At 39.7% G+C, this 25042-nt stretch overlaps 1 protein-coding gene across 5 annotated transcripts in view; it reads left to right on the top strand.

Annotated features, from left to right (window-relative positions):
- The window catches only part of UBE3A (ubiquitin protein ligase E3A), a 93468-nt gene continuing 72920 nt past the window's right edge, over positions 4495–25042 (top strand). For 3 of the 5 annotated variants that reach the window (XM_018066087.1, XM_018066088.1, XM_018066091.1), the window contains exon 1: positions 4495–4772. The gene's annotated coding sequence lies outside the window, so the exon portion shown is untranslated. The remainder of the gene's footprint in view (positions 4773–25042) is intronic. The other 2 variants (XM_018066092.1, XM_018066090.1) reach the window with 2 other exon arrangements.

Genomic DNA, 25042 nt, shown 5'->3' with positions numbered 1-25042 from the left:
TGTGAGCCTATGCTATGCTAATTCACTTTGCTATGCTAATTCTAAAACCAATGCGTTAAGGCACATATAACTTTGCCTGCTAATTGCCTGCAGAGTGAGGAAGAGGAAGTCTAAGATTACTAATATTATGATTGGGACTACCACAGATGTTGGAGTCATCAGTCAAGTCAGGGAATGTAGGATGATTTGGTTTCATTTAACCCTAACTACAGATGCCTATATATATTCAGCTGCTTCCTTGATTTCTTCATTTGGATATAAGGATACAAAGTCAGCTGCAGTGAAAGGTATCTAGAGTAACCATGTCTTATTACAGGGTGAGGAACTGTCTCACACCAAATTTCACACTGGTATACAAGCTGTGACTCAGAAAATCCTTGGGGCCCATCCTATTGCTTGAGCTCACAACCCTACCACACTCCATCAGAAATGGACAGAGAGAAAGGAGCATCTCACTTCTTTTACAGTATGATCTTGAAGTGGCTCACATCATTTCTGCTCACATCCCATTAGCCAGCACAGTGACATGGCTACACCTAGAGAGTTTATTATAGGAAACCATGGATCTGGCCAGGTGTTCTACTATCATGGATGGAGAAGAGAATGCACTTTAGAGGCTGACTAGCAATCACTCTGTACTACAGACATACAGGCATCTCAAATTTAACATTTTAAAAAACCAATTCCTGCTTATTCTTCCAAAACCCTCTTTCCTACACAATTATCCACATCTCAGTGAATGACGGAAAATAGGGCACAGTCAGCAGTTTGATTTCAGATGTGAATGAATTTGAGGTGAATGTAGGACATTCAGTACAAATTTCCAATAAGCAGTTGAAGATACATATCTGAAGTTTCTGAGTGAGGTCAGTGTCCAAGATTCAGACTCGGATTTCTGACTGACACAAGTGATCCCTGGTGGCTCATTCAGTCAAGAATCTGCCCGCAATGCAGAGGACCTGGGTTCGATCCCTGGGTCAGGAAGATCCCTGGAAAAAGGAATGGCAACCCACTCTAGTATTCTTGCCTGGAGAATTCCATGGACAGAGGAGTCAGGTGGGCTACAATCCATGGGGTTGCACAGAGTTGGACACAACTGAGCAAGCACTCATGCTCGCACACAGAATATACATGAACAAGTTTTGTGAGCAACTGTGTAAAAATGTTGCGCCAAGAGAATCAAAAGCAGAGAAGACTAGCATTCTGTAAAGATTTGAGGAGTGATCTAAGACACAGGAGAAGAGGATGGAGGTCTCAGTGTGATGGAATCAAGGGAGCAGTTTCCAGTAGATTAGCAATGTGGAAGGCTGCAAAGAGGTCAGATACCATGAAAATTGAAAAGCTACTTTTAAATGTGGTTATTAGGCCATACTGACATAAATACAAGCAATATATATAGTAAAATGGGAGCAAATACTACATTTCAGTAGTTGAAGAGGGACTTGGAAGCAAACGATAATCTGATAGGTCTTCCAAAATGAACAGTTAAGAGGAGAATTAATGAATATGAGAAGGAATTAATAGGAGAGGGATTAAATCCTGAGACGCACCTAACTCCCATATACATTAGCTCTAGAAAGGAAGAAGAATGGCTCACACTTTAAGACAGAAGATCAAGGGGAGTGCAAATTTGGGTAATCTGTAGGAACAAAGGTGAAGGAGTGAAGGAGTTTATGCCTTGAGTCTGTAATGATAAACGATCACTACTGCTAGTACTAAGCACTACAATTTGCTGAGCACTTGTCCTGTCAGGCAATGGTCTTCACAGAATTTTGCTACAACAGTGTTTCTTAAATATGGAGAGCTACTCATACACCAAAAGCCTAGTCTTTTTCTACGGTTGTGTGTGTAACATTTTGATGTAACCTAAATATACCAACAGTAACTTTCATCCCACTGTATCTGACCATTTTTTGTTCCATTCTTTCAGCTTTCTCCTGATCCCAAAGGCATGCTAGGAAATAAAAATTGTCTATGCATTTTGATTCCTCTGTTGTGACTCACATCAAAAAGAAATTCTGAGCACCAAAACAGCCATTTAAAAACAAAAACAAACAAACAAAACACACACACACACACAAAACACAAAAAAAAACAAAAACAAAAAAACTTCATCAGCAATCTAGAGCGAACTGTTTCATAAAAACTGTTGGGTTATTTTGAAAAGTATGTCATTTTACTGGTGTGATTTCCTCTTGGACTGTGAATACTCACTCACAGTTCTTGAGGGCAAGGATAGGGATTGTTGATCTTTTATTGTTTTCAAAAGCCTGGCACAGAGCTTGGTAAACAGTAGAAGTTCAGTTTGTTAAAGGAATTAATGAGCTATGTGAAAAAAAATTAAACTGCTCCTTTAACTTTACACTGAAATGGGAAACTTAGAAACTACTGGGTCTCATTTTGCATAGAATAGTCAAACAAATTTATTACTTAACTTGGTAGGTAATAAGTTATTTTCCTGGGAAAACGTACCTGAAGGAAAATATGGGTCTTACTTGGGAAAAAATTTATTCATAAAAACTGATATATATGGAGATGGAACACTATTAGGATTCTAAGGATTCCTGACAAAGTTCATGTTGCTAATTTCTACCAGCAAAATTTTTGAAATCTGAAAATGAACAAGGCAAAGAGCACAGTGGGTTTTTGAAATAAGTCTGATACAGGTAAGAATGCCTATTTAATATTAACAAGATAAAAGGGCTATATTTCTCCAGATTCCAAGGAGGAATTGGGATCCTTTTTGATCTTAGTAAAGAATCAGCATTTAAGACATTTAACTAAGAGCAGGTTTCTCTTTAGTTTTCTTGGAACTCAGGGTTTTCTGCCATGTTTGATATTATTTTTTACTTACATTTCACTTATTTAATTTTTACTTAACAGGAAATAGAATTGCTAAAAGAATCTTCACATGCTAGATATTGTAGTAACATTTTAATAACATCTTTAAAATTTTTCTTTTGCCTATTTTGGTAACATGCAAAGATAAATCCTTGACACTAATTTTAACTAGTCTCGCCCATAAAACATAACTGAAAGTTCCCAAATGCGAATCTGTAATGGAAAGAAATGAAAAAAGAAGGAATGACGTTAAAACTGGACATGCCTTAACACTGTCATTTATCATTAGTTGTTTCAGAATGGGCTTCCCTGGTGAATTATCCCTTAATAATGTAAAATTCCACCAGATTATTTTTCTATTTTTGTTGGGAAGCAGTATGTGTGTGTGTGTCTGTGTGTGTACATTTATTTATGACAATATAAAACACATGGTCTAAGCATGACAGTTAAATTCACTACTATGTATGGCTGTTGATATACAAAGTTTGAATACTAGATAAAATGGATGTCATAGTGTTTTATGGACTTAGCAGCAAAAGCTGCAAACCTTCAGACTGAATTGTTAGTGACCCCATTATAGCTTTGCTAGTGTTTCAGAGCCCTAAATCAAGACGCACGGCTTTACATGGATTCAGTCAAATAGATCAGAATTAGCCTGTATCCAGCTAGGGTCAAGCAAGGGGCCACTTTCTCTTTATCAACAACCTACGAAATGTCAAAATTGCAAGAGACAGGCTTTTACCTTCCCGTAAGCTAGTGACACACCGTTTGCAGGCAAAAGTCCTAAGCAGATGACCTTGGTCCCTTGAAAGAAAGCTGGTCCGCACTCTCGGCCTATTACTGCAATGTTTACAAAAGCAGCTCAGAGTACAAAGGGCTCGGGGTCGGCGACCTAGAATATGAAGGGATCTGTCCCACTGCGAGCTTGGCAGCTACCAAAACCGCTTGGCGAAATTTCGGAAGCGATTTCCCAACAAAATCGGGAACGTCCAACTTCGGGCACGTTCCCTGGTTAGATAGCCCACAGGGCTCTCCAACACTCCAGAGGGCTCCAGGGGATGTCCCAAGTGTACCGCCTGCTTTCTGTCAGGGAACAGACCGCAGGGGCTTGAAAGAGGACCTGCCCTCTCTCCTCGCTGCAAAGATGGCGACCGACCCCGGTAGGACTGCGAGGAGCAGCCAGAGAGCCACTTCCCTTTCCCAGCCGCCTTTGCGCTGCGAGGACGGCAAGCAGGAGGGGGGCGGAGCCGACGATTTGGGCGGAGCAGAGCGCGGTGCCCTCCCGCGCGCGCCCCGGCCACGCCCCGCGCCCCTGCGTCCAGGCAGGAGCCCTCGCCGGGCCAGGCGGTGCGCGCTGCCTGCCGGGATACTCGGCCCGCCCAGCCAGTCCTCCCGGCTTGCGCCGCGGCCGCGAGATCCGCGTTTTTTCCAAGATGGTGGCGCTCGGCTCGGGGTGACTGCAGGAGACGATAGAGCCCGACTCGCCTTCTCGGGAGCATAGACACAGCGCCCTCCGCTCGCTCGCGCACCCCGCCTCTGCGTAGCCCTCCGCCGGCTCGGGCGCTCGCCATCAGCCGCCGCGCCGACTTGCGCTTCGCTTCTCCCGACGGGCGCTGTACCCGCGGGCGGCGGCGCCTCCCTCGGCTCCTCCGAGCCCCGCAGGCGGGCCCTGTGACCCCCGGTGCGGACGGACAGCGGCGGAGCGGCGGCGGGCGGCGGGCGACGGGCGCGGGGCTTCCTGCGGCCGCTGCGCCCCCTTTCCCGGTCTCGGACTTCGGAGAACGAAGCGCGGGTCCCGCATGAGCGCCGGCGGTGGCGGCAGCGACAGGGAACGAGGCGGTGGCGGGCGGAGGCGGCGGGCGAGGGCGACGACGACCAGAGAGGCGGCCGCTGCTGCTGGGGCCGCGGCCCAGGCGCGGGGGCGACGACAGGTCAGTGCGGCCGAGGACGGCCTGCGCCGGGGAGGACGGGCCCGGGCCGGCGGCGCCCCCTTTGTCCCCGCGGCCGCCCGAGTGCCCTGCGGGCCCGGCCCCGGCGAGGGCAGGGACGCCCGCCGCCTCCGGGGCGGGTGCGCGGGCCGCGCGGTCTGGAGAGGCCGGTGCCAGGACTAGGCCTCTGTCCGCCGCGGCGGCCGCCGTGACTGTCAGTTCTGGCTAGGCGCCGCCGGAGGGAGGGTTTCGTCGCCCGAGAGGACGCGAGCGGGCCCGGGGCGGGGCGTGCGGGCAGTCGGTAGGTGGCCCTCCTCCGAGCGGGCTCGCCCCGCTGGCCGGGTCCCCGGGCTAAGGGTCGGCTGGCCTCCTCCGCCCTAGGGGAGCTCTAATTCTCGCCGTTTTCGGGGTTTGGGCCTTACGGGTGAAGAAATGTTTAGACGTGTGCTTTGGCGGGTTGGGGTTCTTTTGGGGGTGGACTCTTGGGGAGGGAGGGCGAATGAAGTGGTAAATCAAGCCCAAGGATTGTGTCCACAGAACTCATCCGATTCTGAAATTAAACCTGAGCTACTGGGTTTGTTGGAGACATTAAATGCAAACCTGCAAGTCCCCCCGCCCCACCCCCCCGCTTTTTTTTTTCCAGTTGTGAAAATAAAAGGGACTCGTAATGGTGTTGGAGGGTTTTGCTGTTAATGCGACAGACGTTTTAGTTTTAGTCCATAAAATTGTTAAAAGTAATTTTAATATGGACGCTGTTTGGTTAGTTTTAGGATCCTTGAAAGATAATTTAGTCCGAATTTTTTTTTCAATCCTGTGAACATGTTAAAAAATAATTACAAAGCCTGTTTGGTATTATAAGTGGTTAGAGTGCTGCTGAAAAGGTAAACTAATGGCATACGGGATTTATAGTCCAAAGTTACCTTCCATCAATCAGAAGGGAATTCGGGTATGACCCATAATTTCGGATCATTCCACTGTCTGCAGTGTTGAAAAAAGGAAATTACTCCAGATTTTTGGCGGCGGCGGCGGGGGGGGGGGGGTAGCGCGCGGAGAAGGGAGGTTGAAATGGAAATGACCTAAACTTCAGAAGTGCATCTTTTAAAAAGTTACCGGTGAAATGCACTTGAAGTACCCAGTAAATCATGTCAAATAAATTGGACAAGAAGGATGAGAAGTGTTTATCTCACACCTCTTGACTAGTAAGTACCCTTACCTAAGAGATTGTTTTGTAAACCACGTGAAAAAGTTTAGAATTTAGGAAGATAAAAAGAAGTGGAAATAACTTTAGAATTAGATCCTGCTTGTAAGTCTGAGCTACTTATCACATTTTTAATGAAATGAATATTGATGATGGTGCTGATAAAGCCCTAAGAATGACCAGAACCCCGTTAAGCTGGTTATCGTGACAGAACAGAAACAAGAGGTGGCTTCAAGAAATAATGATGTCTGTTTATAAAATTACAATGTAAACTATGAAAGTCTTACTGTGTCAGTATTTGCTAACTAGCATTAATGTGGTCAGGAACATGTACACCATCCTCTGACATTGCTGGGTTACTGAGGAGTTTTAGCTTTACAGAGATAACAAATTACAGTATTGTAATTCTTTTTCACAAGTTTTATGAGCTGCTTTTCTTTCATATTTCTTAAGTTTGCAGGGTTTTTTTCCCCATGTTTTAAAAAATAACTTATGTAGTTAGTCAGAAGTGAAAGGAAGATACTTTGTTATCCCACTTGCACAGTCCATTTAACAGGATTTGTTGGGTACCTAACTGGTGTCTCTGACATGTAACATTTAATCAGTTTTATTCCCCACACTATAGATCGTTTCTAAATGACTCCTCTACTCTCCCCTCCAAAAACAGTCCTCTCTCCCCTTAAATATTTGGAATAATTTATTGTTTCTCTCAATATGCAGTCAGTGGAATAATCCAAAACTTTGGATCAAAACCTAAATTTTTTTCAACCTGAGTACTTGAAATGGTACTTACAAGTAAGTTTCTGTTTTCCTAAATGATTACTTGTAATGTTCTTCAGTCATGTTTTGCCTTTTTGTTTAGACCTGTACTTGTATAGGTCAAAATGTAGAAACATGATATTAAGTACATATGCAGCTATTAAAAAATTAATATTCTCATTTTTATGAAGACAAATTTTCAGAAGTAAGTTTTTTCAGTTAAAATGCTTGTGTAAAGTCTTAGATGCTCTTTTCATGATGATTCAGGACAACAAAGCTTTGGCTGATTTTGGCAGTCCGTGCTCTCTCTCCACTATAAATGTAAAGTATAAAAACCAAAGACAATATGGTGTGGATAGTGAAAATAGCTTTGGAATTAGATCCTACTTCTGATTCTGGCTTTTCCTAGTTGTCTGACACTTGACAAGTGACTTAATTTTGAGCTGCAAGTTTTGTCATCTGTAAAATGGGGTGGTGAAACTTAGAGTTGTGAGGATTAAAGTATGTGAAATGCCCATCACATAGGCACATTGAAATATTACCCTTTGACGTCTTCCTACTCAGTTTTTCTAAATGTTTTTAAATCACCTTATCTGTAGTGGACTCTAGCATATTATCCTCTACATTGTTTTTCTTGCTCACTGATTTTGAACTCAGGCTTTAAGGGCAAGGACTCCTGTTGTTTACCAGAGTGTGGGTGACTTAGTTATCAGTAATAGTTAGCTAACATTTATTAGGCATCTACTGTGGCTACTCTGAGCTGAGCTAGGTGTAAGGACTACAAAGACAAGACTTATGTCTCTGTTTTTTGAAAGTGCGCAGTCCTAGTGACATCCTCTGCATAACACCATGTTTTGTGAAAGTTTGTCAAACAATGGAACTACATTCTCCTGGTGCCTTTCTAATCCTTCGGCAGGTCTGTGGACTCAACGCCTCCTACTCCCAGCTGTTATTCTAAAGAATATTGCTGCACTCCTCCCTTTATATACTGTCTGTCACATGTTAGATTCTTCATATTTCAGTGGCAATCCTCCACTCCAATCTGGCACATAGTGTGTGAGTGTGTGTGTATATATATGTATAAAGAAAATAAACTTACTTTGGCCTGTATATACTCTGGTATTTTTCTGAGATGATTGTCATTCTGTCATCTGGTTATAAATTCATAGGAGTTGTAGGCCTGAAAGTGAAAGTCACTAAGTTGTATCCGACTTTTTGCGACCCCATGGACTATACAGTCCATGGAGTTCTCCAGGCCAGAATACTGGAGTGAGTAGCCTTTCCTTTCTCTAGGGGATCTTCCCAACCCAGGGATTGAACCCAGGTCTCTCCCATTGCAGGTGGTTTCTTTACCAGCTGAGCCACAAGGGAAACCCAAGAATACTGGAGTGGGTAGCCTATCCCTTCTCTAGGGGATCTTCCCGACCAAGGAATCGAACCGGGGTCTCCTGCATTGCAGGCGGATTCTTTACCAACTGAGCTATTAGGGAAGCCCATTGTAGGCCTAAGTGGGGCTATTCTTGCTTCATACGTGAGGAAATTGAATTGCAGACCTTTAAAATGATTTTCTTTAAGTCACCAGGTGGCAGAGCCAGGGCACATTTTGAGCCTCTGGACCCTAGTTAGGACTCTGCACACGATGGTACTGTTTTGTCCTATCTGTTGGGAGGAGTGTTAAACTTTGCTTTGAGAATACTCACCCCGCTTTTTGCAATTACATGCTTTCTATAATATTAGTAGGATATCATACCATTAGTAGAATATCGCTGCCCGAGTGGCATAGTGGTAAAGAATCTGCCTGCCAGTGCCGGAGGCCCAAGAAACGGGTCGGGAAGATGCCCTGGAATAGGAAGTGGCAACCCACTCCAGTATGCTTGCTCGGAGAGTTCCATGGACAGAGGAGGCTGGCTGTCTACAGTCCATGGGGTTGACAGTATGACGGCACACATACATGATGTTAGTAGAAAGCAACCTTTAACAAGATGCCTTTTCTGACCATAGCAGTTACTGGAGGAAATGGGACTTTTTCTTCTAATATAGGAAATAAAGAAAAATTATAGTAAGTGGAAGTAGTATTAATATACAAGCCTATATCCTATGTTCAAAATGTGTGATGTTTGAAATACTTAAAGATTCTATTTAAACAGATTTATAGAGATGACTTATTAATAAATACATGATAAATTTCTTTGCTAACTTTTCATTTAATCTCAGAAATGTCACTTAAAGTGCTTTGATATAAGTTATCTCTTATCTTTAACATGTAAATAGCATTATGGATAGGAAATTTAGAGAAGATCATTAAGTATAGGTCTATTTGAAAAAGAAATAAGGCTAGTATTTTCTTTTTTGACCACTACATTTTGCACATGAAATTTAGCTGACAGTTATTACTGCTTGATTCTAAGTCTTGTGACTGTGAACATCGTAAAATTATATATGAAATTCTAAGTGCTTCAGAGTCTCCACAGGTTCAGTGAGCAGAAGCCGTGGAGAACCATTGATGTGGAGGAAGAAACACTAAGTTTGGTGTCAGAAGATCGTGGTTCATTCTTCTCTAATTTCCTAGTGGGTATGAACAAGCCGTTTAGCATTCAAAGGCTTGGCTCTCCTGTCAAGTAAAGGTGTTACTTTCTTTGTCTCTGAGGGTTATGATTTTCAAATGAGATCATTCTCGAAAAAGTAGATTCATAACTACAAACTGACCTTATGACTGAGTTAGTGTTTTGCCCGAGAAAACAAGTTGACTAGTAATGGATAGGTTATTGGAACCTTGGTATATTTTCATGTTTTCTCTACTTAAATTTTTAACCTTTCCATAGAAATATTATTTGGGGAAGTACTTAGTATGTGAATTTATTTTATATTTGGTAATACTTTAGAAATAAACAGCAGATCTTAATAGTATTGTTAGTCCAAAGTCAAATCACTTCTGTAATTTGCTTTATTTTTGACCTCTCTTGTTGATGTGACAATAGCAAGTGAATTATAAGGTTGACCTGAAAGAAAAAGTTTTGGAGACAGACTCTTACTGTGCTTTGTTGAGTGGTTCTGTCCTCCTTCCTCTCAGCGACCCTTTGGACTGAAGCCTGCAAGGTTCCTCTGTCCATGGAATTTTCCAGGCAAGAATCCTGGAGTGGGTTGCCATTTCCTATTCCAATCTTCCTAGAATCTTACTAGATAAGATTATTCCTGAAGTTCAGTTTTAGGAAATCTGCTAGAATCTTCTGTCATATGTGGATTGTAGAAGATAATCCTATGTAAGATTTCATTAATTAAAGTCAGCATCTGTGCCGCAAATAAAGCACGAAGGTGGCGGTATAGGAGCTCTAAACACTTACACAAGTAGCATAGAACTCTTCTTTCAGTGAAACTCATGGCTAGCCAATGTGGAGAATACTGTGGTGACTTTTCTCTCATTGTGTTCCAGAAGTTGATCTTCTGTACCCTTTGCTATCAGTTGAGGTTAGTCAAGCACAGATCCCTTTATGTTACAGAAATAAAACATGAAACTTTTTTTTGACCTCTTTGTGGTGTGTAGGCTTGTAGCTCTTTTTTAGCTCTTAATAGGTGTGCCTTTTTACATAATTTCAGTAATTCAGAATTTCACATTTAAGAAAAGTAGTACTGCACATGAATTATGTAGCTAGAGGCTGAATGAAGATGCTGCCAGTACTTTACCCATAATTTTTCATTTGATAACTTTTGTCTCCTTGTATCAAAAGGAACAAGTTATCTATTTCAAGTTTCTAATAGACTTCGACCTCAGCAGCTTCCCTCTTTTTTTGTTTCTGGTTTGATTGTGTTGGGTCTTCATTGCTGTGTGGCTTCTCTCGTTACAATGTGTGGGCTCTGGAGTGTGCAGGCTCAGTAGTTGTGGCACGTGGACAGCAGCCTCCCTCTTGAACGTGAGAAGGTACTCTTAGAATTGCCCCTGTGACCTGTCAGAATGGCTCTCATCAAGAAATCTACAAACAGTAAATGCTACAGTGGGTATGGAGAAAACTTGCACTGTTGGTGGGAATGCAAATTGATACAGCCACTATGGGGAACAGTGTGGAGATTCCTTAAAAAACTAGGAATAAAACCGTATGACCCAGCAATCCCACTACTAGGTATATACGCTGAGGAAACTAAAATTGAAAAAAGACTCAGGTGACCCAGTGTTCATTGCAGCCCTGTCTACAGTAGCTAGGACGTGGAAGCAACCTAGATGGCCATCAACAGATAAATGGATAAAGAAGCCGTGGTGCCTATATACAATGGAATATTCAGTTCAGTTCAGTCGCTCAGTCGTGTCTGACTCTTTTGGACCCCATGAATCGCAGCACGCCAGGCCTCCCTGTCCATCACCAACTCCCGGAGTTCACTCAGACTCACGTCCATCAAGTCAGTGATGCCATCCAGCCATCTCATCGTCTGTCGTCCTCTTCTCCTCCTGCCCCCAATCCCTCCCAGCATCAGTCTTTTCCAATGAGTCAACTCTTCGCATGAGGTGGCCAAAGTACTGAATTTCAGCTTTAGCATCATTCCTTCCAAAGAAATCCCGGGGCTGATCTCCTTCAGAATGGACTGGTTGGATCTCCATGCAGTCGAAGGGACTCTCAAGAGTCTTCTTCAACACCACAGTTCAAAAGCATCAATTCTTCAGAGCTCAGCTTTCTTCACAGTCCAACTCTCACATCTATACATGACCACTGGAAAAACCATAGCCTTGACTAGATGGACCTTTGTTGGCAAAGTAATGTCTCTGCTTTTGAATATGCTATCTAGGTTGGTCATAACTTTTCTTCCAAGGAGTAAGTGTCTTTTAATTTCATGGCTGCAATCACCATCTGCAGTGATTTTGGAGCCCCCAAAAATAAAGTCTGACATTGTTTTCACTGTTTCCCCATCTATTTCCCATGAAGTGATGGGATCGGATGCCATGATCTTCGTTTTCTGAATGTTGAGCTTTAAGCCAACTTGTTCACTCTCCTCTTTCACTTTCATCAAGAGGCTTTTTAGTTCCTCTTCACTTTCTGCCATAAGGGTGGTGTCATATGCATATCTGAGGTTCTTGATATTTCTCCCAGCAATCTTGATTCCAGCTTGTGTTTCTTCCAGTCCAGTGTTTCTCAGGATGTACTCTGCATAGAAGTTAAATAAGCAGGGTGACTATACAGCCCTGATGTACTCGTTTTCCTGTTTGAAACCAGTCTGTTGTTCCATGGCCAGTTCTAACTATTGCTTCCTGACCTGCATTACTCAGCCATAAAAAGGCACACATTTGAGTCAGTCCTAATGAGGTAGATGAACCTAGAGCCTATTATACAGAGTGAAGTAAGTCAGAAAGAGAAAAACAGTTATTGTATACTAAAGCATGTATTTGAAATCTAGAAGGATGGTACTGATGACCCTGTTTGCAGAGCAGCAATGGAAACACAGATGTTGAGAACAGACTTACCCACGGGGCTCGAGGATAGGGTGGGGAAGGAAAGGGTGGGAGATGTGGCTGAGAGAGTAAGGTGGAAACGTTATTACCATACATAGTCAATGGGAATTTGCTGTGTTACTCAGGGAACTCTAAAGGAGCTCTGTAACAACCTACAGGGCTGGAATGGGGAGGTATTTAGCCCATGCAGATGAGTTTTTACCCTGTTTTAAAACATTCAAGTAGGAGGGGCATGGGTCAACCTGTGGCTGATTCGTGTTGATGTTTGATAGAAACCAGTGCAATACTGTAAAGCAACTCTTTTTCAGTTAAAAAAAAATTGCCCTTGTGAGATCTAGCCATTATGCTGACTCATTTATTTTATATTCTTTGTGATGCAGAGTAAACCCTGAATGTTCCTTCCAAATTAAACATACAGACAGTACAGAGAATAATAATAATGATTATGTGTGTAGCACTCTGTATGGACAGGTGTCACATTTTGTCACTTCTTTGTACTCTCTAGCACCCTTTTATAAAAGTGATGTTATTTTCCTCTCGGATGATTGCTCTAGCACTGCAGATGCCACTACAGGAATTTCCTCATACTTTCCAAAAAATACTTTCTTAATCTCTTATATGTAAAGCATAGTTCTGTTCTTCAGAAGGGAAAGGGTGAGACGCTCAGCATTGTTTTCGATATAGAGCTAATAGGTCACAGGGAGAAATACAGGTTAATTTCCAGCTTATTACCTTAGTATTTTTTTTTTTTAGGAATTCTGTTTATTGTGCCTTGTGTGTATTTGTCAGTATTGATAACCTTATGGTGCGCCATGAATAAGGATACTAAATATTTACCTCTGCTAATAAGTTTTTGTTTTGAGAATTAAAAACAAAAGGTGTCTTTTGAGCAGCTGTTACATTTGACATGTATACTGATTGATAAACCCTATTTCATACAAAGAGTAATTAGATAAAATTTTTCTTTCCTAGTTTTCTGAGGTGAGTTGTATTCTGTGTTGATGATGGAAAACTATGCTGTTAAAGATAATCCAAATGTAGTGCTCTTTAGAAATGAGATGCTTTCCTAATTAGTGAAGCTGCCTCATTCATATTAAATTTTTCTTACATTTTGCTGTGGTTGTGAGAGAGTTTCTGTAGCACCCCCCACCCCCCATTCATATATGGAAATCCTAACACCCCTCCTAACCTGCTGCCATTGTGATGGCATTAAGTGGTGGAGGCCTTTGGGAGGTGATAAGGTTTTCAGAATGGAGCCCTTCTGATGGAATTAGTGCCCTTTGAAAAACTCCAAAGAGCTCCTTCCCTTTTTCTGTCATGTGAGGATATAGCCAGACCATCATCTATGAAGCAGGAAGCTGATTCTCGCCAGATATCAAATCTGTTGGTGCTTTAACTTGGACTTCCTGGCTCCAGAACTGTGAGAAATAAATTTCTGTTGTTTATACACCATCCAGTCTATGATATTTTGTTAAATAAGCAGCTGAAATGGACTAGGGCATATTAAACATGTTTAAATGATAGAAAAGGAAAATAGAAAATTAAATGGATAAAATTGGTAGCTAACATAGGGGTATAGTGTGCTTGTTAAAATGGAACTGCTTCTTAAAAGTTGATATAATGTTGAAATTGAGAACACTTAAGTGTAATAGAAAAGCTGAACTGATGTTAGACTTCTATATACATAAAACTAGATTTCTGCATTTAAAGTCTTCTGTGTCTTTAAATTTAACTATTACCCAGTGTAGTATATTTCAGATTATCTTCAAAATGAAAAAGCGAAATCTTAGGTTTCACTTAACTCAATGAAGAGCCAGTCTACTCCCTCCCTCTCAAAATTCCTCTTTGATCTTTTGGATAGATGAAAGGTAGGGAGGGGTGAATTTAAAAATAGATGGTTCTCAGTTGGAAAATAGGCAGGTCACATATCTCAGCTAAAATTAAATGATTTATTTACTTATGGATTTAAAATTCGACATGAACAGTAAATACTTGCTGTCTCTGTTTTCTTCATGTAATCTTTTAGATATTTGTAAGTATTGGATAAATGAACTGCCTTATAGTTAGTTCAGGACTACTTTTAGATAGCTCTTGGGACTAATGAACTCTAGGCTTCAGAACTTTTAATACTTTTAAGTAAAGATGAGCTAGAAGTCAGCCTGGGCTTGGGCCAGAGACCCACTTCACTGCCTATGCATGCCCTGAATTGACAAGGCATTTCTAGGAAGGGGTGTGTGTGTGCGTGCACCAGATTTTGACAAATTGGAGCTGATCACTCTTTAGCCTACTAAGGTTTTCTTTCAAACAATTAAGATCTAATTCCTGTATGTGCTTGTTTAGCTACCTACTGTGTTTAAAATGGCAATAATTTACAGTAGTATTCATTTTGTTTTCTTACTCTGACATCTTTCCTTAGTTCTTTTTTATAAAGGAAACAGGTTGGATTAGGTGATCTCCCAGGTAATTTTCAGCTTGGATATTATATGTTCACTTTCTTCTTTTTAAAACATGTATGTATATTTTAATTAAAAACATTTGAAACAGAGTAAATAATATAGCAAATACTCATTTAGTCACCACTCAGAACTATAAATTATGCAAATTTTGATCCTTTGAGAAACAAATGCAGTCTTACATATTCACTTGTAGCCACCTCATGCCCAAGTCCTATTAATTCTCTTTACCTAAGGTAATAATGATTCCGGGGTTCTTGAATTTCATACCCTTGTTTATACTTTTGCTGTATATATGTACTTGTATCTGTGAATGATATATGTGGTATTGGATTTTGTGTTTTAAAATTTTTGTGAAGTGATATTGTGTGTATCTTTCAGTTTTTTTTTCTTTTTACTATTTTTTGGCATATGCATGTTGATACATGTAGCTCTAGTTTAGTTTTTAACTGCTGTATAGTACTCCATTGTACAATATATCAAATATGTGTGTCTCACTGTTAATGGATATTTGAGTTGTTTCCTTTTCTGTTGCAATGCTGCAGTGATCATTTGTACACATTTCTTTGCATGTATTTCTTTATAGAAAGACTCGTGGAAGTGAAATTGCTGGGAAATAGATTGTGAATATCTTTAACTTCACTAGATGTTGCTAAGTTCTCTAAAATGTCAGTATATGCTTATCAGCAGTGTATGGACATTACTTTTTCTAATGTCCTAGCCTATACTTGAAATTGTCAGATTTTAACATTTTTGCAGATTTGAAGGGTGTGAAATGATATCTCATTTTAATTTTCATTTGCCTGAGTTATTAATTCTGGGTGCTGGATATATGGATATGAAGTTTATTACTATGTGTTTTAAATGTTTCCTGAATTAATGTTTTAAAAGGAAAAAAGATACTGTTATACAACACTTATGTTATAAAGGATCTTGGGGATCATCTCATCCAGCATTCTTAATTTATAATGCAGCCAAGAGAGTTAAGGTTAGTCATTAGAGTAATAATAACATAGAAAATGGTACTTACTATCCATTGTGATATTCTCTTCTGGGATATAATATTTCAGTTTTTCAATTGAAGCTCATGAGTCTTATGATTTCTGTTTTTATTAGATTGTAATTTTTAAATTTAATTTAAAATTTTAATTTTAATGTCTGCTGATCATTGAGAGGTTTTTGTTATTTATCTTTTTGCATTTAGGTCAGTCTGGGGGGAAGTTAGGAATTGGGGGTTTTTTTTTTTGTATGAAAAACTAGCATCAGCATTAAGCATTGGATCCTTTCCTCATTATTTTCTTTAGTATCACCTGTATCAGCTACCAAATGTTTGGGTTTGGTTTTAATTTCTTTATTTTATTTTCTTTAAGCACTGTTACTGTATTACTTTGTTTCAAATAACTTTATATTAAGCTTTGAAATCTGTGAGTCAGAACTTACTCTTTTATTTTCAGAATTATTTTTCTTAGACTTTCATTCTTTCATAATCCATAACATACAATATATATGAAATACGTATGGAATAATATATGAAATATATATGTGGAATAATGTATATGAAATATATGGAATAATATATATGGAATAATATATGAAATATATATATGGAATAATGTATATGAAATATATATATGGAATATATATGGCATAAAATATTCCATAAGTATTTAAACCCAGTGTATCAAGTTTCTTTGGGGATATTATTGGGAAATGCATTGAGTATTAACTTGAGAATTGACATAGTATACATTGCCATTTATTTGTTATGAGTTTTACAGTTTTCTTTATAAATTCTTTTTATACTGTATTGAATTTATTCCTAGATATTTGGTCTATGCATATTTAGGATTTTTTTCTTTTATTACATTTGATCATTGGTGGTGTTGATTTTGTAGCCATTAACTTGGGGGACCTCTCATCACTACTAATAGTTTGTAACTCTTTTAGATTATTGTAAGCAACTGATTCTTTCTCCAGTGATCTTTTAAAAATACAAGTCTTATTTTGTTACTGTTTAAAATTATTTTGTGACTTTCTGCTGCTTTTAGAATAAAATGGGAATCCTTAATTGATCTATAAGGTACCGTGAGATCTGGATTCTCTCTGCTTCCTCAGGTTTGACTCACATTCTCCTTTTTTAGAACCATCTAACAGTATTGGCCTGTATTCAGTTTTTTGAGCTATCCAATCTCCTTGTTGCAAACCTTTTGCCCAGTGCATTTCGGTCTGCTTATACTGTGGGCAAGAATCCCTTAGAAGAAGTAGAGTAGCTCTCATAGTCAACAAAAAGAGTGTGAAATGCAGGACTTGGGTGCAGTCTCAAAAACGACAGAATGATCTCTGTTCATTTCCAAGGCAAATCATTCGGTTTCATAGTAATCCAACTCTATGCCCCAACCACTAATGCCAAAGAAGCTAAAGTTGAATGGTTCTATGAAAACCTACAAGACCTTCTAGAACTAACTGGAATGAAAAATTAAGACGTCAAAAGACACCTGGAGTAACAAGCAAGCTTGGCCTTGGAGTACAAAATGGAGCAGGGCAAAGGCTAACAGTTTTGCCAAGAGAACGCATTGGTTATAGCAAACACTCTCTTCAAACAACACAAGAGAAGGCTCTACACATGGACGTCAACAAATGCACAACACTGAAATCAGATTGATTATATTTTTTGCAGCCGGAGATGGAGAAGCTCTATACAGTCACCAAAACAAGACGAGGAGCTGACTGTGGCTCAGATCATGAATTCCTTACTGCAAAATTCAGATTTCAATTGAAAAAAGTAGGGAAGACCACTATACCATTCAGATATGACCTAAATCAGATCCCTTATGATTATACAGTAGAATTGACAAATAGGTTCAAGCTATTATATCTGATAGATAAGTGCCTGAAGAACTGTGGACGAAGGTTAGTGATTTGTACCGGAGGTGGTGATCAAAATCATTCCCGAGAAGAAATGCTAAAAGGCGAAATGGTTGTCCGAGGAGGCCTTACAAATAGCTGAGAAAAGAGAAGCGAAAGGCAAAGGAGAAAAAGAAAGATATACCAATCTGAATGCAGATTTCCAAAGAATAGCAAGGAGAGATAAGAGAGCCTTCCTCAGTGATCAGTGCGAAGAAATAGAGGAAAACAATAGAATGGGAAAGACTAGAGATCTCTTCAAGAAAATTAGAGATACCAAGGGAACATTTCATGCAAAGATGGGCACAATAAAGGACAGAAATGCTGTGGACCTAACAGAAGCAGAAGATATTAAGAAGAGGTGGCAAGAATACACAGAAGAACTGTACAAAAAAGATCTTCATGACCCGGATAATGACGATGGTCTGATCTCACCTAGAGCCACACATCGTGGAATGTAAAGTAAAGTTGGCCTTAGGAAGCATCACTACGAACAAAGGTAGTGGAGGTGATGAAATACTAGCTGAGCTATTTCAAATCCTCAAAGATAATGCTGTGAAAGCTCTGCACTCAATATGCCAGCAAATTTGGAAAACTCAGCAGTGGCCACAAAACTGGAAAAGGTCAGTTTTCATTCCAATCCCAAAGAAAGGCAATGCCAAAGAATGTTCAAACTACTGCATAGTTGCACTCATCTCACATGATAGCAAAGTAATGCTCAAAATTCTCCAAGCCAGGCTTCAACAATACATGAACTGAGAACTTCCAGATGTTCAAGCTGGATTTAGAAAAGGCAGAGGAACCAGATCCAATTGCCAGTATCAGTTAGATCATTGAAAAAGCAAGAGAGTTTCAGAAAAACATCCACTTCTGCTTCATTTACTATGATAAAGCCTTTGACTCTTTGGATCACAGCAAACTGTGGAAGATTCTTCAAGAGATGGGGATACCTCACCATCTTACCTGCTTCCTGAGAAACCTGTGTGCAGGTCAAGAAGCAACAGTTAGAACTGGACATGGAACAACAGCCTGGTTCCAAATAGGAAAAGGAGTACGTCAAGGCTGTATATTGTTGCCCTGCTTATTTAACTTATATGCAGAGTACATCATGTGGAATGCTGGTGTGGATGAAGCACAAGCTGGAATCAAGATTGCAGGGAGAAATATTAATAAACTCAGATATGCAGATGACACCACCCTTATGGCAGAAAGTGAAGAACTAAAGAGCCTCTTGATGAAAGAATAGGAGCGTGAAAAAGCTGGTTTAAAACTCAGCATTCAAAAATGAAGATCATGGCATCTGGTCCCATCATTTCATAGCTCATAGATGGGGAAAGAAGGGAAACAATTACAGACTTTATTTTCTTGGGCTCTAGAATCACTGCAGATGGTGACTGCAGCCATAAAATTAAAAGATGCTTGCTCTTTGGAAGAAAAGCTATGAACAACCTAGACAGCATATTAAAAAGCAGACGTTACCGACAAAGGTTCATATAAGCTGTGGTTTTTCCAGTAGTCATGTATGGATGTGAGAGTTGGACCATGAAGATACCTGAGCGCTGAAGAATTGATGCTTTGAACTGTAGTGTTGGAGAAGACTCTTGAGAGTCCCTTGCACAGCAAGAAGATCAAACCAGCCCATCCTATAGGAAATCAGTCCTGAATATTCATTGGAAAGTCTGATGCTGAAATTGACGCTTCAATATTTTGTCCACCTGAGCAAAGAGCTGACTCATTGGCAAAGATCTTGATGCTGGGAAAGACTGAAGGCAGGAGGAGAAAGGGATGATAGAGGATGAGATGGTTGCATGGCATCATTGACTCGATGGATGTGAGTTTGAACAAGCTCTGGGAGTTGGTGCTGGACAGGGAAGCCTGGCGTGTTGCAGTACATGGGGTTACAAAGAGTTGCACATGACTGAGCGACTGAATGAACTGAGTATACAGTTAGCTAGGCAGTGGCACCCTACTCCAGTACTCTTACCTGGAAAATCCCATGGATGGAGGAGCCTGGTAGGCTGCAGTCTATGGGGTTGCTAAGAGTTGGACACGACTGAATGACTTCACTTTCACTTTTCACTTTCATGCATTGGAGAAGGAAATGGCAACCCACTCCAGTGTTTTTGCCTTGAAAATCCCAGGGCCCGGGGAGCCTGGTGGGCTGCCATCTATGGGATCACACAGAGTCCGTACACAACTGAAGCAACTTAGCAGCAGAGCAGCAGCAATTTTTATCCATCCTTTTGTGCTCAGCTTAAATATTACTCAGGGAACCTTCCTTGAGAATCTTGTTGTATTTACTAGTATAGGGCTTTCTTGTATGGTACGGTGATTGAATTCTGCTTCTCCTCAGTAAGTACTTAACTCATCTGATACTAAACAATTCTTTTGAAGTGAAGATTCAGTGAGAAAAATCAATTTTTTTAAAATTGCAAATTCAGGCATTTGTGAGTGTTGGATGAATGAATGTTTGTATACTGATTGATCAAAATTGCATTTTTTCCCCTCCAATTAGAGAAATATTACAATAACTGCTCAAAAGAAAATTTGTAATTAGGCTGCAGTCAAGTATTTTACCCTACATTAATAGATGATTAAATGTGCTCAGTGTTTAATCTTACGTCCTTCAAGTAGAGATGGTCTTTAGAAATACAATGTTCTGTTTTTTTTAATAGATACAGTCTAGTTCACTTAAAATTATATTTCGTGAAATTTTGAAAGCACTTTGAAGTTAAATTAGAAGCTAATGGTCTTCTGTTATTCTTAATTTAGATATTAGGAGTTTAGTTGCTACATTTGATAAGTGAAATGTAATAAACTGAAAGTATGTGTTCATGATAATTTCAGGGAAAACCCACCTACCTTTAGTTCTTCTGGTATATTGCATTATGAATATTTTTTGTCTGTGTGCTGAATACTAATGTGATTCTTGGTTTTATTTTAGATTACGTTCTACGTAAGATTGAACTCAGTTGTGCAGATGAAGATTTCAGAATAATAAGTCATTTGCACTATGTGTGTGGCACATTTGCTTCTGTTTTCAGAATATGGAATTTTTGACTGGTATAAGTGATTTATCATTAAAAGCTAGGAAATTGAAATAATTTTGGTAATTTCTTAAGGGTCTCTGTAAATGACATTTGGCATCTACACTAAGATAAGATTCTCTCACTGCTAATAAGTCACATAATAAACACTTTGGGAAAAGATTAATGCTGGGAGGGATTGGGGGCAGGAGGAGAAGGGGACGACAGAGGATGAGATGGCTGGATGGCATCACCAACTCGATGGACATGAGTTTGAGCGAACTCCATGGTGATGGAGTTGGTGATGGACAGGGAGGCCTGGCGTGCTGCAATTCATGGGGTCACAGAGTCGGACATGTCTGAGCAACTGAACTGAAATGAAACATTGGTGAGATGGCATTTTAATGTTGGCAGATCATGAGTTTTGTTCACCTTTTATAGTTATTCAGCTAGGTAAATAAGCATAGTTTATTTACTTTTGGAAATGTTCACAGAACCCAGATGGTGGGGAGGGTCAGGGGTCACATTAGAGAGTTCAGTTCTCTTCCAGTTCTGTGATTTTGATCTGAAATTCTACTCCTGTATTATAAATGTCACTCTATAAAACTTAGATTTGCCAGCATGGCCTCAATTCTAAATAGTAGGTTATTCCTGTAAATAATAGAATCAGAACTTCTAGCACTTTAACATTTCTAGAGAGCTCTTTAATATTTCATGGTTGGTTGTGCATCCCGTCAAATATTGGTGTATAGAATTATTTTTGAGAGTAAGGAAATACAAAAAGTAATATGTAACTTTAAAAGTACAAAACAGTTAGTTTCCTCTTCCTTACTTTTTATTAGCCAGTTCCAAAACTGAACAGTTGTTAAATTTAAGTGTAGAAAAGCATCACAACACCTGGTGAATACCAAACAAATGTAACTGTAAGTACAGGTATTTGTAGTGGTTTATAAAAATAATTCCATATACCTTATGTAATTTCCAACTTTTGAGATATAATTCATGTGCCATAAAATCTACCCTTTATAGTGGGTTTTAGAATATTCAATTGGCAGCTGTCACCGTCATCTATAAGTTTTAAACATTCTAATTGTCCCCAAGAGAAGCCCTATAGCTGTCATTCGCCATTCTTTCCACCAGCCCCTGGCAGTCACGAGATGTCTTTCTTTCTTTGTGGGTTCCCTTTTCTGGATATTTCATATAAATGGAATTGTAAACACATATGTTTGTGTATGGCTTCCTTTACTTAAATGATATTCTGAAGGTTCATTAATACTGCATTGTATGAGTATACACAGTCATGGTTATTCAGTCATCTATAATTTTGGATTGTTTCCATTTTTTTATTATGAATCGTTATGAATATTCACATATAAGCTTTTATGTGGACATACATATTCATTTTCTTGAGTACATAACTAGGAGTGAAACTCTTTGGACTTAACTGTGTTTAACATTTCAAGGAACTGCCAAACTCTTTTTCCAAAGTGGCTGCACTATTTTACAGTTGCATTAGTAATGCATGAGAGTTCATTTGTAATTACTTCCCTGCCAAACCAGTTGTCTTGTGGATGTGAAGGTATCTGTGATTTTGATTCGCATTTGCTAAATGACTAGCAGAGCCTACCAAGTGACACTAGTAGTAAGGAATCTGCCTGCCAGTGTAAGAGATGTACGAGGCACAGGTTCAATCCCTGGATCGGAATGCCACCTGGAGCAGGGCATGGCAACCCACTCCAGTATTCTTGCCTGGAAAATCCCATGTCAGAGGAGCCTGGTGGGATATGGTCCATAGGGTCACAAAGAGTTGGACACGACTGAAGTGACTTAGCACGCGTGCACGCTCAGATAACTAATATTTGTACTGATTATCCATCTCTGGAGATCTGTTTAGATCCTTTGCTATTTTAAAATTGGGTCATTTTTCTTTTTATTGTTCTGGATGCATGTCCCTTATCAGATACATGATTTCTAAGTATTTCCACCCCCCCCCCAAAGTTGTTTTTTCAGTTTCATGTTTTTTTTTCCCCTCTGAGGCATACAAGTTAAGTCCAGTTTACTGTTTTTCTTTTGATGTCTTTGGTGTTATTTAAGAAACCATTGCCTAACCAAGGCCATGCAGATTTATACCTGTTTGCTTCTGAGAGTTTTGTAGTCTTAGTTCTTACATTTTTGTTTGTCATCTGTTTTGAGTTAATTTTTGTGTATGATGTTATATGAAGTAAGGGTCCAACTATATTTTTTTCTATGTAGATATCCTGTTGTCCCAAAACCATTTGTTGAAAAACCTGTTCTTTTCCACTGAATTGTCTTGGCACCCTTGTTGAAAATCAGTTGGCCATAAATGTAAGAGTGTATTTCTAGACTCTGAATTGTCTTCCATCCATTATGTCTGTTCTTAAGCCATTCACACACATTCTTGATTGCTGTAGATTTGTAGTAAATTTTAAAGTTGAAAAATGTGAATATTCACACTTGGCTCCTCTCTTGGCTATCTGCATTCTCTGAATTTCTGTGTGAATTTTAGAGTTAGGTTGTCAATTTCTGCTAAAAGGGGAGCCAGGATTTTGATAAAATTTGTGTTGAATCTCTTGATGTCTTTAAGGAGTTTTCTTGCATTAATATTTTTCAATTCATGAACATGGAATGTCTTTCTGTTTATTTAGGTCTTTAATTTTTTGTGTTTTGTAGTTTTCGTTGTACCCATTTGACACTTCTGTTCAGAAAGAAATGTATTTTGTTTATATTTCTAAGATTCATTCTTTTTGATATTGAATTACTAATGAAAGTTCTAAAATTTTATTTTCAAATTGTTGATTGCTTGTGTATTTGTTTTCTGTACAACTTGGTTCCTCCCCTGCTTCTTAGCCATTTATTATAGAAATCTTTTCCCTGTGAATGATTACATGTGCATCTCTACCTCATTTAGCAAATATTTTTTAAGCACCTGTTGTGTCATGGGCATTTTTCTAGATGCTAGTAGAGACAGCAGTGTACAAAACCCACCAAAGCTCCTGTTTTGATGGACTTTTGCTTAGTAGGGAAACAGCAAAAACAAGATATGTAGAATATATTGTATGTTGCAGTTTGTATGCAGTTGCAGTATATTGTACTTCTGAGGAGAAAAAGGAGTGGGAGATGAAATATTTGAGCATGCAGGGGGCAATGCAAACTTTAGTATGACCAGAGAAAATCTCAGTGAGATGGTGATTTGAGTAAAGAACTGAAGGGGATGAGAAAGCTAGCCATATGGATAACTGAGGGAAGAGCATTTCAGACACAGAGGGTAGTGCATAAGGGAACAGTGAGGTGGGAGAGTGCCTGGTTTGTTTGAGAAACTGCAAGGTGGCCGGTGTGGCTGTAGAAAGGTAAATGATGGCGATCAAGTCAGAAAGGGGAATGTAGGGCACATAGCATTTGGTCATAATAAGGGGTTTGAAGCTTACTTTTGAGTGAGATGGGAAGCCCTTGAAAGTTTTTGAGTAGAGTGGAAAGTTCTGACTTATGTCAGAAGATCCCTCTGGCTGCCATGGTTAGTGTAGATTGAAAGAGAAGGGCAGAATCAGGAGGCCAGTTGATAGGCTACTACAGGAATACACGTTAAGAGGTGATGATGGGGGCTTGGACAGGGTGAGGCTGATGAGGTTGGTGAGAATAGGTTGAATCACTGATACGTGTTGAAGCTCTAGTCTGTAGGATTTGGTGATGAGTCAGATTTAAGTGTGGAATAAAGGGAGAAGTAAAAGGTGACACTGAGGTTTTGGCTAGAACAACTGACAGAATGGAGTTGAACAGTACTTTTTAATAATTGCAGCAAATCTGTGTATGCTATCACATACCCACATGACTACAGATAATTGAGATGTCTCTACTTTGTATTTTATCACTGATTTTTTTTGTTAAATACAATATGGCTGTACAACGTGTATTTATTTATTTATCTAGTGAATATTTGCATATTTTCCAGTTTCAGGCTGTTGTGAATAAAGGTCCTCTTTGCACATGTGTGTCTTTTGGTACGTGAACATGTTTTCATTCCTCAGAGTTAAAGGCCTTAAACTGGAATTACTGAGTCATGTGCTTCCTAGGTGGTGCTGGTGGTAACCTGCCTGCCAGCGCAGGAGACATAAGAGATGTGGGTTCGATAGTTGGGTTGGGAAGATCCCCTGGAGGAGGTATGGCAGTCCACTCAGGTATTCTTGCCTGGGGAATTGCATGGACAGAGGAGCCTGGTAGGCCACAATCCATAAGATCGCAAAGAGTTGGACATGACTGAAGCAACTTAGTATGCTCATGTTAGTTTTATGTTTAAATTTATAAAGAACTGATGAACCTTTCCAGATGGTTATACCATTATGCATTCTCACCAGCAGCATACTAGAGTTCCATTTCTTCCAAATCCTTGTCAACATTTGATATTCTCAAATTGCAGACACTGATGGGTGTGTAGTGGTATCCCATTGCAATTTCTCTTTAACTGTAATAAAATATGCATAACA

Source organism: Capra hircus, chromosome 21 (assembly GCF_001704415.2).
Source record: "Capra hircus breed San Clemente chromosome 21, ASM170441v1, whole genome shotgun sequence".
Classification (NCBI taxonomy): domain Eukaryota; kingdom Metazoa; phylum Chordata; class Mammalia; order Artiodactyla; family Bovidae; genus Capra; species Capra hircus.
This window is presented reverse-complemented; position numbering and strand designations above follow the sequence as displayed.